We start from the raw sequence: 17,596 nt of genomic DNA, 5'->3' as shown, positions 1-17,596 counted from the left end.
GTGATAAATGACATATCATGCACGCAGCGAGTGACCAGCTGACAGACTAGCAGATCAAAATGTTTACCTGCTTCCCACGGGACTAAGAAACAAAGTTTAAGAAAAAAAACCAAATAATGAAAAAAAAAAAACCTTCCACCTTCATTACCCTTTTATCTTTTGTAGTGTTATTTGAAAATTCAATTCGAAATTTTGGGGTTCTATTTTTTATAAAATTGCACGGAACCTCCCGATCGAAGTCTTTGCATCTAAAAATTCTTTTAACTGAACCGGGAAGATTTCAGTTTAAAAATATCGCTGACATCATTTCCCTGCTTGCCACCAAACCAGCGTGTACTTTCGGACTGGTTAATTTTGTCTTCACGGCACCTCAGTTCACTCAGGATTCCTTAGTAATTTAATAATTAAAAAAAAAAGGAAATAATTCATCGTTGAGTCGAATGTCAATTTATTCTTTTGAATTATTAACTTTCCTTAAAAACAGGAACTTGGCGTTGTTGCCTTATGACATTTGTCAAATGTCTAATTATTTTACAAACTCAAATTATTTAAAATGTTCTTAACTTCAAATTGATCGCCCCTTCTCCCCAACCCCACCTTTTTTTTATAATCGATAATTGCATTATCAGAAAGACAGCTCCTTCCAGTGTGACGATAGTCTTACGAAATAAGATAGTAGTTGAGCTGGATAAAAACTGATATCTCCATGAGATATAAGATTAGAAGGCAAGAGTCTAAGCAGATCAGGAAACAGAAGATTCATTTAATAAAATAAAGTGGCTGCTCTCCAGAAAGAGCCAATCTTCGTGATCCGACTAGCGGTGGGGAGGTCCAAAAAAACAGTTAAATCGTGAAAACTGGCGATCCTGTTGGTTCAGGATGACAACAAGAGAAGCGATTTATTGGGACGACAAGAGCAAGTCCTGGTGATTTGGAATGATAATTATGCATGAGAGCGTAATCAAAAATCGAACGCAATTTATTGTAGAATAAACCCACGGAGTTAAACACAATAGTGGAGCCAAACAAGCTTGCTCAGGTAAGGAATTTAGGAGAAAGTCAACTTAATTCTCCTAAAAGTATTTAAAGCCAAAATTTTTTCGGCTGAATCAAGAAAACTAGACACCTCATGGCAAAACTCGTAGAAGGGTTGTAAGTTCTGTTCGCTACACACTTGATATTAACTAGGTCTGCCTACTCACTGATGAGACTTCAATAAAGGTTGAAACCGGTCTGGGTAGTGACCTTCTCTCATAATGTCGAACAATAATACAGCTCTTAGGAGCTAAGTTCACATTATGGGTAAATATCAAGAATAGTGATCGGAGCTTGCTCCACCTTTGACACGAGTTGCCTCAGCTTGCACTACCTTTAGGGTCAGTTGCTGCAGTATCCAGGTATTTGCTTACGCTTGGAATCGCCGAACTTTATATAGTTTCTATATTCGGCATGAAACTCTTTGAGTTTCTTATTCGGCTAAGAAACTATATGGGATGTAATATCCCTTAACTTAAACAAATAAATATCCTTCTTTGGATAAACGGCGTGCGGGTGTAGCATAATAATAAGATTATTCTTTCTCAGATTTTGCTGATGCGGTTCTTCGTTAGCCTCATTTATAGAAGTGGATTTTATAGATGCGAAATTGCTCAACTTTATTTTATCGCCGCTAATGAGTTCGGAGAATTTAATGTTTAAGTGCAATTCATGCAAGTCTTTATGCAAAGCAATGGTCTCTTTATTGTTCGGTTAGCAATTTAAAGAAACTGAGAACTGCAGAGATGTGTAAACAGAAGTAAAACACTTCAAAAGAGATCGCATCATAAGACTAATTACTTACAAGCTCTGTTGTTATCCCTCTGGGATTCCGGGGCTTTTGCTCGCATACTAAACTAGCAGAAACTCCTATTTTAATAGGATTTGCTTCATTCTTTTTAACAGCACCTTAGAGGCGATCGTTCTTTTGGACTGAGGTGTTTATGTGACAACAGTTCAATCTTAGGTTCATTGGCCTGCGTAAGGTGAATGCGCAGTGATGAACAACGAGGAAATATCTGCGACTACAGCCGACCCTTAAATATAACTTAAAAACTGAAAAAAAAATATATTATCAAAACATAAGCAGCAATGATAGTATTAAAAAAAAAACCCTGTTTTCTCTTTATGAGTCCCATACAAGCAAACCGGACAGAAGAACACACGCAATTTACACTGGTTGGTTTGGATGTAAATTCAAAACAACCAGTCTCCTTATGACACCAGCTAATTCACCATCACTCAATAAAATCGGTTTATTTGCACTTCTTCTATAATTGTGGAGTGAAATATTTAAAGGCACGAAATATTTATTTCGGAGCACAAGTTTGGAAATCTGTTCTATATAATAAAGTAGTTGTTTGATTGACGTTACACGTCCACGTTTCCATGACAACTACTGATTTCGTTTTCGTCCACCAGATGGCAAAGCAGTGTATATGTTTCAGCAATCAGCAGTGCAATAAACAATGTTTTAGCTCTGACACTCCAGTTATGTAATAAATGTATCTTTCTCTAAGACAGGGGTGGGTAGCCAACCCCAAGCCTGCAAGAGCCATGAAGTACATTTCAAAATGCACGCTTAGCTGGTTATTTATAATTAAACAACCAGCAAGGCGGATAAATTCGCCGACCATGAGGCGAGGTTATTATGTTAGTTTATTGTGTGGGCTCCATTCTGTTTCACAGGGAGGGAAAATTTGTCCCCTCCATATGAAGATCTAATCCGCCTTCACCTTAAAGCCCTTTGAGTTGACTTAGGACTGCACCACGGAAACTCTAGTACGGTAAATACATGAGTCAATGATAGATAAATTAGGAAACGGAAATATTAAAATCATCACTAAAATCAAATTCTGATAAATTAAAAGCATGAAAGTCACAGTAATTAAAAAATACATTTGCTTTTCATAATGATTCATATAAGTAAAGGGTAGTTAGCACACTGAAAGTGGCCACTCGTGTTGGCCCCGGTGCACCTGAAGGTTGGCACCCCCTTCCTAGAGTTATCTAGGTTTTTTTTTTCTATTCATTCTCCTTAAATCATGCCGTATTTCGGATATTTTAACTGTTAAATTAATTAATATTATCAACTGAGGAATGTTCTTACAACTGTGAAATTATCTTTCCAAGGATTTACGATATTGGAGAGGAGTGAAAATAGTCGTCAAACCTTTCAAGAATGAATCGCTACATTGACGATAAAATTCTGAGTATTAAAAAAAAAAAAAACCGCAAAATGCACGAAACGTTTCAAGTATTAACTTAAGAGAACGAATCAGTCGTGCTTCTGTCTTAGTTCGCATCTCTTTGTTGTACCGGAGAAGCAATAAACATGAGTATTTATCGAGTTGCGTGTATTTAGGTTTTTCTGCTCCGATTGGCTCGGTGTCATTAAATAAATTAAGTGCAGACGTTAACTGGGGATCTTAACAAACCCTTCAGTGCTGTGCCGTAACGATAGACAACTGCTAAGAAGATCCTCAAGAAGGGAGCCGCGATAGTATCGATAACGCCAAGTCGTAACGAGGCGCTGACCTAACTAATGATGTTAATTATGAAAATATCCAACTTGTCCGTTCATAATTAGGTTGGTATAAGTTAATTAAATTTTGACTGTTAGCCAAATTAATTTATTAATTAAACATTGAAAGGTTGACCATATGTTTAGCAATTAGCTTGGAAAACTGTCATGCTCACACACTGGGATGTTGCGCGAGAATTACCTTCAGACAGCTGATAGCTACTTAGCGATACAAAATGATAAAATATTTAGACTGTCATTTTAATAGAGTTCACACTTGCGAATGTCACTTAGGGGCGTCTGGCGCTGCTACTGCCACCTACAGGCAAATCAGCTGTGGTTATTATACTCAATTATAATTTTAAAAATGATTAGATATTAGCCATTAATGACACACAGACATTGTCAAGACAACGACACTCTTCTTGAAGAATAAATGTAAACGTACGGTTATTTGTAGTCAAGCATCAGCAGCTTTTGACGTGCAAACAACATATTCAATTATATTAATATACTTTCTTTTTTCCTTGTGCATCTTTTTTTCGTTCTTTGAAATTCAGAATTATGATGTGGTGCAGAGCATTAGGAAAAATGACTGTCCCTGGTTGGAAAAAATCAGTTCAGAATCGAAGGAACGGTTATAAAGGCTTCTCAAATGGAGGTGAGTTAGCTTCACTCTGATGTGGAGGAGAAGCGCATTGGGAATTTTGTTGGGGAGGGAACCCGCGTGCCCCCATGGACACGCGGGTTTCCTCCCCAACAAAAGCGATTTAACGGCCAAAGAACGAATACACCCACACATAAATACGCTTATGGTTTTAGATTCCAAGACACAACTTTAAAGTACAAAAGCAAAGAAGAGGGAAAAAACAATGTAGCCCATCATAATATTTTTTTTTGTTTTCAAACATCGAGATGTTATTGTCCCCCCTCCACACACACACAAAAAAAAAAAAAAAAAAAAGCACGATTTTCATTCCAAACTTATCACCAAGAACTTTAGGAAAAGAAGAGTAACCTAAATGACGGAGTGAACTCAATGGGCTATTATAAATTACTTACACAAGCCTTTTTCAGTAGCTTCTCCTAAAGAGAAAATGATATCCAATTCTACACCAATAGAAACAACGCATCTATCGCTTTCTGGCTGCCCTAAAGGTGCTCCATCTGCAATGCAAACATTAGATTACAATGTTATATGGATTTTTTCTGTTTTGTTGTATTTGTCTCTGCGTGTCGGACAGGTGATTTCTCCAGTGTGGCTCTTTATTTAAAAAATGTAAATAGACAAAAATACTTTGGTTTTTATTGTTGTTAATAAGTACTTGAATCATTTTTTCTGGTATTATATCATACTTTTAACACAGCTTTGTATGATATGTCTCTCATATATATATATATATATATATATATATATATATATATATATATATAAAGTAAGGAACTCAAAATGTCTTTTGTTAACTATTTTTGAACTAAACTTCTTTTTTCTAGTTCATGGAGTGTGTTTCCAAAAGAACAAAGGAAACTTACATGAAATCGCTGTTTTTCAGCTGAAGATTCACTTCTTCTTCTTCTTATATAAACTGCATATATCCTACTCCTTGCACAAATCAGTTCGTGTGATTAGTAAGAAGACATTCTTGAAAGCAAGCTGCACTAATCATAGCATCGTGTACTTTGTCCACACATATAAAACCATATCTGGCAGAATGGAATGATTTCCTTGAAATTTGGAATCATAACTAAAATCTATCCAGCCTTCACATGGACAACTTTTAGTAATAAAGAAAAATATATATATGCATAAGCCAAAAAACAGCATTGGGTTCACAATTACGCTGATAACTGCGCAGTGTCATTATATTGAAATGACACTGCGCAACGCACCTGCATAATACGAATAGATTGTACTTACTGTACATTTATTTTTTTTTATGTCAATCAAGAGCGTGTATAGTAGGTAGTCGGAACCAATATTACGACTATTTCGAAGAAAGGAAAAATGGTTTCCAAGCATAAGGAAGTTTTATTGCCGTTTTTTTTTTTTTTTTGCAGTTACGACAGAATCAATTAAGTCTACGAGGTTAGGATGGTGTATCTGTTATTTACGTGTGTTCTCCAGCCAATTAGTCAGTTTTGCGAAGATGAAAAAACCTGTCCCTCTTCATGTAAAACCGACTAATGTTTTGAAATGTCATTTATAAATTCTTCGCATCTCAGAAGGGATTTGAACCCAGGTCTGTGCAAAAAAACGGTATTGTCGATACTGACAAATTCCATATAAGTTGAAGCTTGCTGTCTTAGACGAATTGCGATCAAAACATCATCTTTCTGCTTGCATATCTGGCCTTCTGGCTTGGATCAGACCCCAGAATGCTCACCGAATTCCTGTTTCTCCTAACTTATCCTCACCATTCCTGTGGAACAAAACCAGTGTTCAAATGCAGCCAAGCGATCCATCTAAGTCCCCCATTAGCAAGCAGCACGTTGCCACAATCATTTTTGCCATAAAGAGTCTGTTAAAATGCACTTACATACCAAATAAGCGATGACATTACTAAATGAAACAAACTGTCGGAAATGCCTTCATACTGTTTATCGGAACTCCTTACGGTAGCGGTTTGCATGGAAGCTTTTCTGTTGCAGCAATTACCCTTATCTCGAGCACAGATAAGAGAAACGTGAAATGACTTCTTGTTTGTTCGCGTTTCCAATTATCCAGTCTTGTTCTGATCATTTTCGCCTAATTAGAGGAACAGCTGTAGATAAGGTGCTGCTGGTGTCCTGGATAATTGTACTTGGCTAATACTTCGGGCTTCATCTCTTTATTTTGAAACCGATCTGTATTCGAAAGACAGCTGGTGGTGACACGTTAATGTTGTTTGGGGTTAACCAACGCTTATCAGGGTTTCATTTACTTGGAAATACCTTTTTAACATAATGAAAGTCTGTTCTCCAGTTTGATTTTTTTCCTGTTCTTTCTTTGCCATTCGCAATTAGCAAACGAACCTTTGTACATCCGGTATTGTTCAGCTGCGATGATGAAACATTTCTGAAAAATCCCTCATTATGATTAAATAAATACTGAGACGTTCTCTGTTTTAGAATGTTACATAAAAAACAGCAATGTACCAACGCTCTAACATGGCTTCGTGTGGAACAACTTGGCTGGTCTACCCAATCTTAACTCCCCCTTCCCCCCAAAATAGCTTTGCAAACAGTAACGGGAACTTCGCATACCCAGCTAGACAGACAAAAACAATACGTGGACGGTGGGGGAGAGGGGTCATATTGAAGGAAGAATGTGATAATATGAAAATATGCGAGGCTCTGAAGAGAACTGTGATCAGAGGTAAAGAGTGCGCATACAAGCGGTGATGAACTTTTATTGCTACGCTGATTTCAACGAATTACCTGGTTTATTCCATCACCGCTGGCACGAGTTCGAATGACTAATGTCAAGACAGCAAACGCGCGAAACAAAATACCTCTGCAACTAGCCGACGCCAACGTCAGTTTGTCCACAGGAGCAGATTAAAAGTAACTAATTAGAGCAGTGTTTTCAAACTTTTTCTGACCGCAATCCATAATAAAAATGCATTTTAAAATTCGACTGATATAAGGCCGAGGAGACTGCAACAACCCCGGGAAAAAGGTAAAGCAAACCCACAAGCACTACGCTGCCTTCCAAAAATTAGTTTAATATCTTTGGCCCGTGTTTCTGAACTGTTTTTGTAACATAAAGAAAAAGCTAAAATGCGAAAACTTCATATAAAGCATGAATTTTATTAACGTTTAAATTCCACACGAAAAAAAAAACTTCAAATAAAAAACAAAAAAGAAATTAGGAAAAAAAATTATTTTATGCCACGGGTATGCTTCCCATAAAACCCAGGATTCGTTTTAATTCAAAAATCCCCTCCCATGAAATATTAAAAAAAAAAAGTAGCTTTATTGTAACACTAAATACGGTAGGGATGCAATGAGTCTGCGTACTATGTAGCGACAATTAGTGTAAATTGGAGACGTCTCCAATGAAAACGACCCGACTAATGATAAACAATTCCCCTCCCACAGACACTTATCGTTAGGAATGCTAATTTTACAATTAAAAATTAATAGAAAACATTCAGGCCAGCATACCATGCAATCTATATTTAAAACTGTAAAAATGCGCTGTTCAACACGGAACGGACGTATTTAACTCTCGGGAGCTCGCAGCGGTAATTTTGCAGCGTAGGTCGCATTATATCTGAGAGATAACATTCGTTACTAGTATGTGCTAAAATGCAAAAAGAAAAAAAAAAGAAAAAGAAAAAACACTGCAAATATAATACATGATGGTACGAAGTAAGTGGATACTGAATCCAACATTATTTCATAGCCGAATATAGAGTGAGCTCCAGATCACTTTCCTTAGTATTTACCATAATGTAAAGCACATCTCCTAGAGAATATGTATGATGAAAATAAGCCTTTGGCTCTCTATTTCAGTAATACACGATGGTTTATTTATTTTCAGTTACAATCTAGAAATTATTGAACAAAATAAAAATAAATAAATAAACAACTAAACCATACCATACTGACATCGGTGGTCGCAGTATCTCTCAGATACAATTTACTGTCAAATAAATAATGTCAAATTTAATGTCAAATAAATACACAACATGTGTTAAACCAAACTGACAGCAAAAACAGTGCGGAATATCACTCGTAATATATGAATGCACGGCTACTCATGACCTCCAAGCTATACACTGGATATGCGTGAGAATATTTATATTAAACATTTTGCATGTATCTGTCAGATCAGCTGCGAGCCCCTGAGGGTTAATACCGTCAAGCGAGTTCTCTCTTGAAGGCAAACGCGGGATGTGACACCGCCTGGCATGAATGTGTTATTGAAGCTACGAAATCTAAGATACACTGATATTTTCTATTATATTTCATTAAAAAAAAAAATGTTAGTCGCGAATTGCTAAACCGAATTCACGGCCTACTAACGTGTTGTGACCCACACTTTGAAGAACACCGAATAATTCGTTTTTATAGTAAATTCAAAAATTATTTGCTGTAAATTAGAAATTCTATAAGCAAAAATTTTGTCCGCGCAGTTACTACGCATGTGCGCTTCCTTTATTCGACCGGTGCGCGCGCACATTCACACATTGTCACAATCTCAAAATATAAATTTGAGGATAGTGAAACAAATGAAATAACAACCTGGGATGAATGACTTAACGGCCGCCTCTTATATCAGTGTTTTCAAAAACTTTGCTTTACGTAGCATATTTATACGGAGACGGATTCCTAGTACTTTTGTGTCCCAGTTAAAACCATAACATCGATGGTAATGGTCACTGCGCTGTGAAAACCAGATACTGCTTTCAGTATTGTCCGGAGACGTAGCTGTAGTTTGAAAGTTATATTAATAATAATAATAAAAAAAAGATCCTTCTGAAACTGTTATGCAATTAATTTTTATATCCCCCCCACCCCACATACATAGGATAGGTTTCCGAACTAATAACAAATTGATGTGTGTGTGTGTGTATGGATGCACCACATGACATTCCTCGGATTAACAAAAAAATAACACTAATTATATGTAAATGTTTGGAGAATGTTTTTAAATGGTACACATGTTCGATTTTTTTTGGTTTTGAAATCTTAAACTGATGTCAAGTAATCAATATTCGCAGATAATAACAAAATTTTGCATTATGTGTTGAAAGTAACAAACTTTTCTCTTTTTTTGTGTGTGGAATACAATAAAGCAACGAATATAAATGTTTTATTTTTATGTTATGAAAGCTGTATTTACAATAAAATAAAAAATGTCCTCATGTTGAGCTATTAAGCTCTGATCATGGCAGGAGGGTAACAGCAACAGCCGAGTCTCAGTTAGAACTTCATTGGCTACAGCATTGCCATCCATTACCCTCCAAGGGTATTAATCACCGCATCTCACGGTCGATTCATTTCAGGTTCATAAAAAAAAAGTTATTATTTTGAGTAATATACTACAAAAGCTATATTAAATAATAAAAGAATCATATACCAAATGTTATATGATTCTTTTAGAAACTTTTTATTTCTGATGTTTGAAGCGTTAATGTCACATATATAAAAGAATTTTCTAATATTTTATATGAAAATATAATGAAAAATATTACAGTGATCCATGTTATAAGCGAATATTTCTTTGTTTACATTATTAATGTGTTAGCATTCAAGCATTGTACACAGACGAACACCAGACGTCGCTACAGTATTACAGTCTTTGAATTTTGCATCATCTTCTGTACCTGACAGTGCGCAAAGTAATAAAATATCAGGAAAGTAGCGAAAGACAGCAGTAATCTATTCTCCTGCAGTGACTCCTGATATATGTGGTTCCTCGTAAAAAGAAAGCTTTAATGTCTGATAACGTCTTAACAGCCACCATTGTAATGAGGCTGGCTGTGATTATCATTTTATGTTATGGTTAGAGTTTCCCCTTCTAAGCTTCTTTGTATTCGTAGAAAGCCTTCGTGCAAAAGATGAAATTGTGAGCTGCCCGAAGGTAAACGTAATGCTCTGCTATCGCAAATATCACAACTAAACCAATGAGATGTTAGATGACTTTTTTTACGAGATAGCGGTGATATTTCCATTAGCGTCAACCCGACCGACAGGCATCATAAAAAGCTACTTGCCGAATTTATTGTTATGAAATGCATTCTACAAGCTCGAGTCTTTGCTGCCTGTTCTGTGAATTATGAGAACGTAAAAAAGCCTTTGATGTAATCAACACAGAATAAGTAAGATAATTATGAATAAGAGAAAATTTGGGATAACAACCACACGAATATTATCACAACAGTTGTTAGGGTCCGTTGGTAAGAGCATATTCTTCAAGATGTGCAGCAAAATATGCTGCAATCTGCCCAACCCTGACTCACTAATTATACCTCTTCCATGTCTCTAAAAGACTTAAGAAGAACGTAAATATTAAATTATCACGTTTCTAGGTCCGCGGTGCTTCATTGTTTTTATTCGGATTCAGAAGTCCAGAGTATAGTGATGAATATCACCATCACCAACGGCTTACATTTGTGCCTACCTGCCGCGTTTTTGAGAACCCCAGAACAGTAACTATCTATCCCTTGGATTGTCTGACACCTGTGCACCTTTCTTCGTCCTTCTGCTGTTAATATCCTTCGAGGTGTGCATTGTCAATACAATACGGTTTCATCAGCATCATACTTGCTCGGGACTGAGGCGCTGGTCGGTTGTAAGTTGGCCAAATTAGTCTACAGACTCAATGGCTCCTTCGTAGTTCTGCCATCAACTTTATGAACAGAATTTCCATGACCCCGTCTTTAACCTGTGAAGCCATCCTTCACCACATTCACACTGTGGAGCGCACATGAGGTTAATTATTTAGGAGCATTCCTGGTGATCCAAGGTCTCAGGAATTTCGACTGAGCTCTCGTAATTTTGTCTCGACTAAAGGTGCCGGAAATTCAGTGATGTGCCTGTACTGAACTTTGAAATGTTCTGAAATGCAGAACAAAGTTTCAGAACATTTCTGCAGAACAGAGACGTTACAAGTTTGATCCAAGAACTTTTTGGTCATTTTTTCAGCCGATTCCTGAGTTATCAATCAACGATAGATGCAAGTAATGTTTCTCTATCTCAAGACAATGAAATCTTATTCCGTACACAATAAACACACGAGTACATGAACATAAATACAAGCTAAAATTAAGAGCTGTTATTTTAATCTAAACATATCGTCGAAATGTCATCGATTTCGACGACGGCAATGGTAGAGACCCTTAGCAGTATGAAATAGCGCATTCTGTGATATCCAGAAGAATATTGCACAGCCATAATAAGAAACTATTATTACTGCTCTTCATTCCTTTTACTCATCAAAGGATGCGTTACAGATAATTATTATTATCCTTACAAGCCATGTCACTCTTATTTGGAATGCTAGTGAATATCCAAATGCCTTTTAACAATCTTTCTCCTTATTTCCTCTACGTTTTCATGCCAACAGATGATGCACAAGCAGTGCCCCAGTGAACTGGCAGATGATGGAAGTACGAACTGTAGCAAATCAATTCAAAGAGCTTCGGATCGAATGTCAATTCCCTCTCCCCTCTTGCGTAACAGCGGGTTTCCAAGAAGTGTTTACTAGGGAGGATTTACCACCATCTTCTCCACCCAGTACCCACACAAACGTTTTTACAGCCAAACGTAACTGTTTGGACAGTCTGATATATACAGTAAAGCAAGCGAAATAAAAATCAGATCCTTCTTTCAATGCAGGCTCTTTCGACGTTCATTAACACACAAAGGGAACAACGGAACATCGAAAATGCGAAAAAAAGTATCTCTTGAAAGCAACGTTGTTGTTTTTTTGTATATATATCTTATAGTTCTTATAAGAACTGGGCGATGGACTGAGTCCTTGACTCTTTATCCCGTCATCTGAATGAAGAAAATCTGTATGGATGGAGTGTTGTTGAGCTAAAAAGCTCTAGTCATGGCTGGGTAACGGCAATAACCGAGCCTCAGTTAAAACTTCATTGGCTACAGCATTGCCATTTGTTACCCTGGAAGTCCTAAAAAGGACTTTCATATATATCTTGTGTGTGTGTGTGTGTGTGTATATATATATATATATACGGTATCTACGGCGTATTATGGCATCTCATATATCGGGAGGGGAGTAAACTCACTTTCGTAGAGGTTTAAAATTTTTATAATTTTTTAAAATTAATTTGTATAATAAATTTAATGATTTTATGCAAAAAATTATATTTAATACGCATCACATTTAAAAAAAATTTAATAAATGCATTTTATTTTGTAATTACAATCAAATGATTGAAAACATCTAATTGTAAAAGGTACATTGAAACTCCCTGGAAGTGGATTGACAAAAAAATGCCTCCAATGAATTTGTGGTTTAATGAAATTAAACAAATCAAATTTCGGGCGTTTATTCCACTCCACAGCTTAATATAAAATTGCTGTCCCGATACAAAAAACTAGTCAATTCGTTTTTCTTCTTTCAAGATGTCCGATAAAAGAGTAGATGAAAGTTTAAAAAAATAAAGATGGAATTTTATCAGTCCTGGTTACTTTCTTGACTAATAAGTCCCTTCTGCAAAAAGGCAGACAAGATATATAATTAGTTATTGAGAAAATGGCCATAGCATGGTCCTTGTTTTTTGTAATTTATTAATTAGCTGCGATAAGAAGGTGGTTTGTAGTTAATAGAAACCGACGGATGGTAGAATGCAATGTTGTTGCTCTTTTTTTTTGGCTCAGATGTGATCCTCATTAGCGTACCCTTGTAGCCCGCTAATACATATTTACCAGCTAGACCACAAGTCCGGTGCTAGGGAAAGATTTATTACATGGCAGTCCCTTATTAATATTCTGCATCAATATTATGTACCTCATCATGGAGGGAAATGCAAGGCTGTAGCCAATCGATGAGAGGCTCTGGCTATGTACGACGCTGCTAACAGCAAGTTAAGTGATTCTACAAAGAGGCTGGACGGTATTAAAGAGATATGAAAACTTTTGCTACAACGTTAATTTCGTCAGCCTTAGAAATGGCATCGAGAGCATGCAGGAAGAGTGCCCTGTCCCAAAGTTGGTTTAATGACTGGCAAACAAGTAATAAACAAGTAAAGACTCAGACTTTACATATAAGTAGATGGATTCCGAGAAGCCACTCTGGCTTGTAAATATGAACAAAGGCAGGAAGTACTTCAAAGACCTCCGAATGAATCACTGCAAAGTGTTCAGTTCTGAATAATACAACTAGAAGTAATTTTTAAATAATATATTTGAATTAATAATTACAGTTTTCAGAATTTGACGTGTTGAAAAGATTCAAAATACCCTTTTATATGAAGTCTACCGCATTCACTTTGAACTCAAAGACGGTAAATAAAATAAAATAAAATAATAAATTTAGTTTAATCCTTTATACAAGTGTGAGCAAACAAGGTTTGCGCCTGAAAGTATCTTCAGGACTGGGGTAAGGTGGTACAACACCAGGACACTCCTTCCAAAGGTGGAGCAAGCTACCAACTCTCCTATCTCAGTATCTCCCATAATGCAAAACACATCCCCTTGCGGATATTTATAATGTTATGCATTAACGGAAGGGCTACCACCCAGACTAGTTTCGACCTTTATTAGGTCTCTTCAGTGGGAGCCAGGCCCAAGTGGAGATACCAGGCCTGGTTTTTTTTTGTATATATATTAAACTAAATTTATTATAGTCTAACCGAGTGAAAAATAAACTTTCAACATCTTTCTCTAAATCCAGAGTAATTTAATAAAAAGGTGGCACACCGTTTAGCAACTCCTATAGGTAGAGATGACTTTGCTAATGCTTCCACCTCTTCTCCGATGGGGAAGAGGATCAATCGACCGTGAGATGCAGTGATTGATTCATTCAATCCAATACCCTTGGAGGGTAATGGATGGCAATGCTGTAGCCAATGAAGTTCTAACTGAGGCTCGGCTATTGCTGTTACCCTCTTGCCATGATCAGAGCTTTAATAGCTCAATAACTTATCCCTACACTGTCCTCTACAGATACGGGGAAGATGAAAAGCATTCTTGCTTTGCCCCTTTAAGCCAGTCCTTATAAGGATATATGGACCCTGTATCTTCACTTGGGCCTGGCTCCCACTGATGAGATCTCAATGAAGGTCGAAACTAGTCTGGCTAATGGCTCTTCCCTTAATGCATAACATTACAAATATCCGCAAGGAGATGTGTTTTGCATTATGGGAGATACTGAGTTAGGAGTGATGTTAACTTGCTCCACCTTTGCAACGAGTTGCCTGGTGTTGTACCACCTTACCCCAGTCCTGAAGATACTTTCAGGCACAAACTTTTTTGCGCCTGAAAGTATAAAGGATAAAACTAAATTTATTATAGTCTAACCAAGTGAAAAATAAACTTTCAAAATAAAATAAAAGTGGTATCAATATGATAAAATAATATTAATATTTATGTATAAAAATTCATGAGATCTCAAATGATATATATCATATTTTTATTTTATTATATATCAGTTATTTTATTATATTTTATTATAGATCAGTATATATATGTGTATATATATATATATATATATACACACACACACACTGATCATACTTGTTTTGCGATGTTATGTTATATTTATTTATCATAAATTGTCCACGTATATATACTTGCAATGTTATATATATATATATATATATATATATACTGATCATACTTATTAGTATGATAAATTATCATAAATACTTGCGATGTTACACACACACACATATATATATATACACACACACACACACACACACTGATCATAATACAGTATCATAAATTATCCACGTGTATATATAACATAACAAAATCAGTATGATCAGTATATATATACTGATCATACTGATTTTGTTGTGCTATATATATATATATATATATATATATATATATATATATATATATATTGATCATACTTATTTTGTTGTGTTATATATATATATACACGTGGACAATGTATGTGAACTTGGTGCCGATCTTATCTTAAAGAAGACGTGATCTTCAATTAATGCCATCTACGGCAGGTAATGAACAACCTGATTGCACACTCTTCGGTACCCAATTTTACAGCACTGAAGTAAAAGGAAGGGGAAAAAAAAAGATAAATAAAAATCTATCCCTACATAGAAGAAATGAAAGAAGATGATCACGTTTAAGAATGTGTACAAGCAATGGCCACGTGCCTCCTGTTACCTTCCTTTCCTCCCCAACGAAGTGCCTGTTATCATAAATTATCGCTCCTTTGAATTAAGCCCCTGCTTCCTCTTTTGACACTAATGTGTGGCGATAACATGACATGTATATCTATAGCCGCAGAGGAGAGCTAAATTTACATAATTATTTATTAGCACCGTACCAGGCAAGCGCTTATGCTATTACAGAGGGCGCTTAATGCCATTCACCGGATTTTTTTTTCCTCGGTATTATTATTATTTGAGTAGGCTACCTTAATTTAACAGAAGATCGCTTCAGTGTTATGTTAAAGTCTCCAGTGTTGCTACAATGCTCTTAGAGGAATAATAAAATTCAGAAACTCATTACTTGATATACGTTAAATAAAATTTTAGTAGGAAAGAAAACCTCTGATAATTATCGTTCATTTCATTCTCAGCGAAATTTCAATTTCTTATGTCATATGTCAATCGCAGTAGTTAATTGAGACGCAAATGTTTAGAAAAAGGATATTTCGAGTATTTAAATACTGGCATCGAAACCTTACGCACGGTGCAAATATATTATTTTCTCATTAGAGGAACCAGAGTACCCGGAGAAAATACTCACTTAACGCTGTGGCCACTGCACACAGAACTGAAAATAACGGTACCTACGGAGCAGTGTATAACCACTATTTGCTACTGTAATCGCCCTTTTGTTTTCGTACAATTTCAATTCCCGTTAACAGCAAAAAAAAAAAAACAACCTTACTCTTTCCCGCTCTTCCCCGTCACGTGTTTAACGAGGAGCGAGAGGTGCTCGCAAAGGAAGGGAGAGGGGGCGGCGGGTGAATACCTCGATGTCTAGAGAGAATTTGTTTCACAGTTCGATCACAATTTGGCCTTTATGCATCATCCATTTGCGGGAATGGCGTTCTAATCACCCGTACCACTTACATTTAATTGGATTCCTTAGATAGCTGTGGGGGCGCCTCTCTTATTCGTTTTCTTGGCCACATCTCTCAACTGCACGGCCGTAGCTTTCGCATCTACACACCCGATATGGCGTAAAGATATTCCCAACCATGCCACCGTTGATGGCTTCCCTGATGGACCGAAAGGCTAATTTCGTTTTCTAATATCCCAAGAGCATCCCGAATTGCCAGCAAATACAATATTAATTCCCTCGAGGTTCATTAGAGACTTTAACCGACTAAGTGTTCCCAGTAGCTAAACTTTCAGTCCATAATCCGATGAATTCGAAGCCGTTTCCGAGAGCACGTGTACTTCCATTTGGTGTGTACTCATTGAGGGTGTGGCCCCAATGGCAAAAGGGTTCATTCCCCGAGAGTGTCATTTATTCTTATTATCTTCGGCCTACCTGACGACCAAAGAGCAGCGAAAACAAAAATTTGCCTTTTGTTTCTTTCTGTCTGTTCAGTGCAATCGTTAACTTTGTCCTGCATTCGAATGCAAAGAGGGGGCGGGAAAAGGGGGTATCCGAAATGTACGTCTGCAAAGCTCTGAAATTATTACCGACTCATTTTTATACCATATTTGTCGCTCCATCAAGTAAATGACTGCGCGAAATTAGCCTGAGGGAGAAGTAAGTACTCTCTAAGAGGAAATGAGTCGTTTTCGGGTTATTGCATGTGCTGTGCATGGGGAAAATATTAGACGCAGTCTGATATCTAATTGAATGATTTAAATATTTCGCAATCGGGGAATCGAAGAATTATTTTCTTGCGTGCTTTAGTAATGGCTAAGTGGGTTACAATTACGGCGAAAACAACTAAGGCTAATACGTTTTTTGATTGAAGTGTGTTTGCTGGCCATTTGCAGATGAAAAAGCTCGCAGCCCATAAGCAACACTGGTAACATATTACCACTGTCTCATACGGGGCCAGACTGCCGATGCTAGTTTTAACAGTACATTGCTGCTGAATTAGCTAACTTGTTGAAAACAGTTAGCTGATTCCATGATGTCAATTGTGATCTTCGCAACAGTGCTCTGACGTCATAATACAGTTACGTGTTAGGGATTAAATCATACCCAGGAAGAGCTACAGTTGTGAAGTTTAATAATAAAAAAATCTTTCCAATTTAGTCATTCATTCATTCATTATTTGGAAACATCAAAACATACGAACATTTAACGTATCGGCAAATATCGTGCTGCTTTTCCAGTGACATCGCAATTCCGAACGTTTCGTTCTGGATGGACAACTTTATCATTTGCTTTTATTCTGCAGAGTCGTCCATA

Source organism: Typopeltis vanoorti, chromosome 19, assembly GCF_054136105.1.
Source record: "Typopeltis vanoorti isolate ZY-2024b chromosome 19, IOZ_Tvanoo_1.0, whole genome shotgun sequence".
In the NCBI taxonomy this organism is placed as follows: Eukaryota; Metazoa; Arthropoda; class Arachnida; order Uropygi; family Thelyphonidae; genus Typopeltis; species Typopeltis vanoorti.
The sequence above is the reverse complement of the archived record's forward strand: the minus strand, read 5'-3'. Positions refer to the sequence as shown.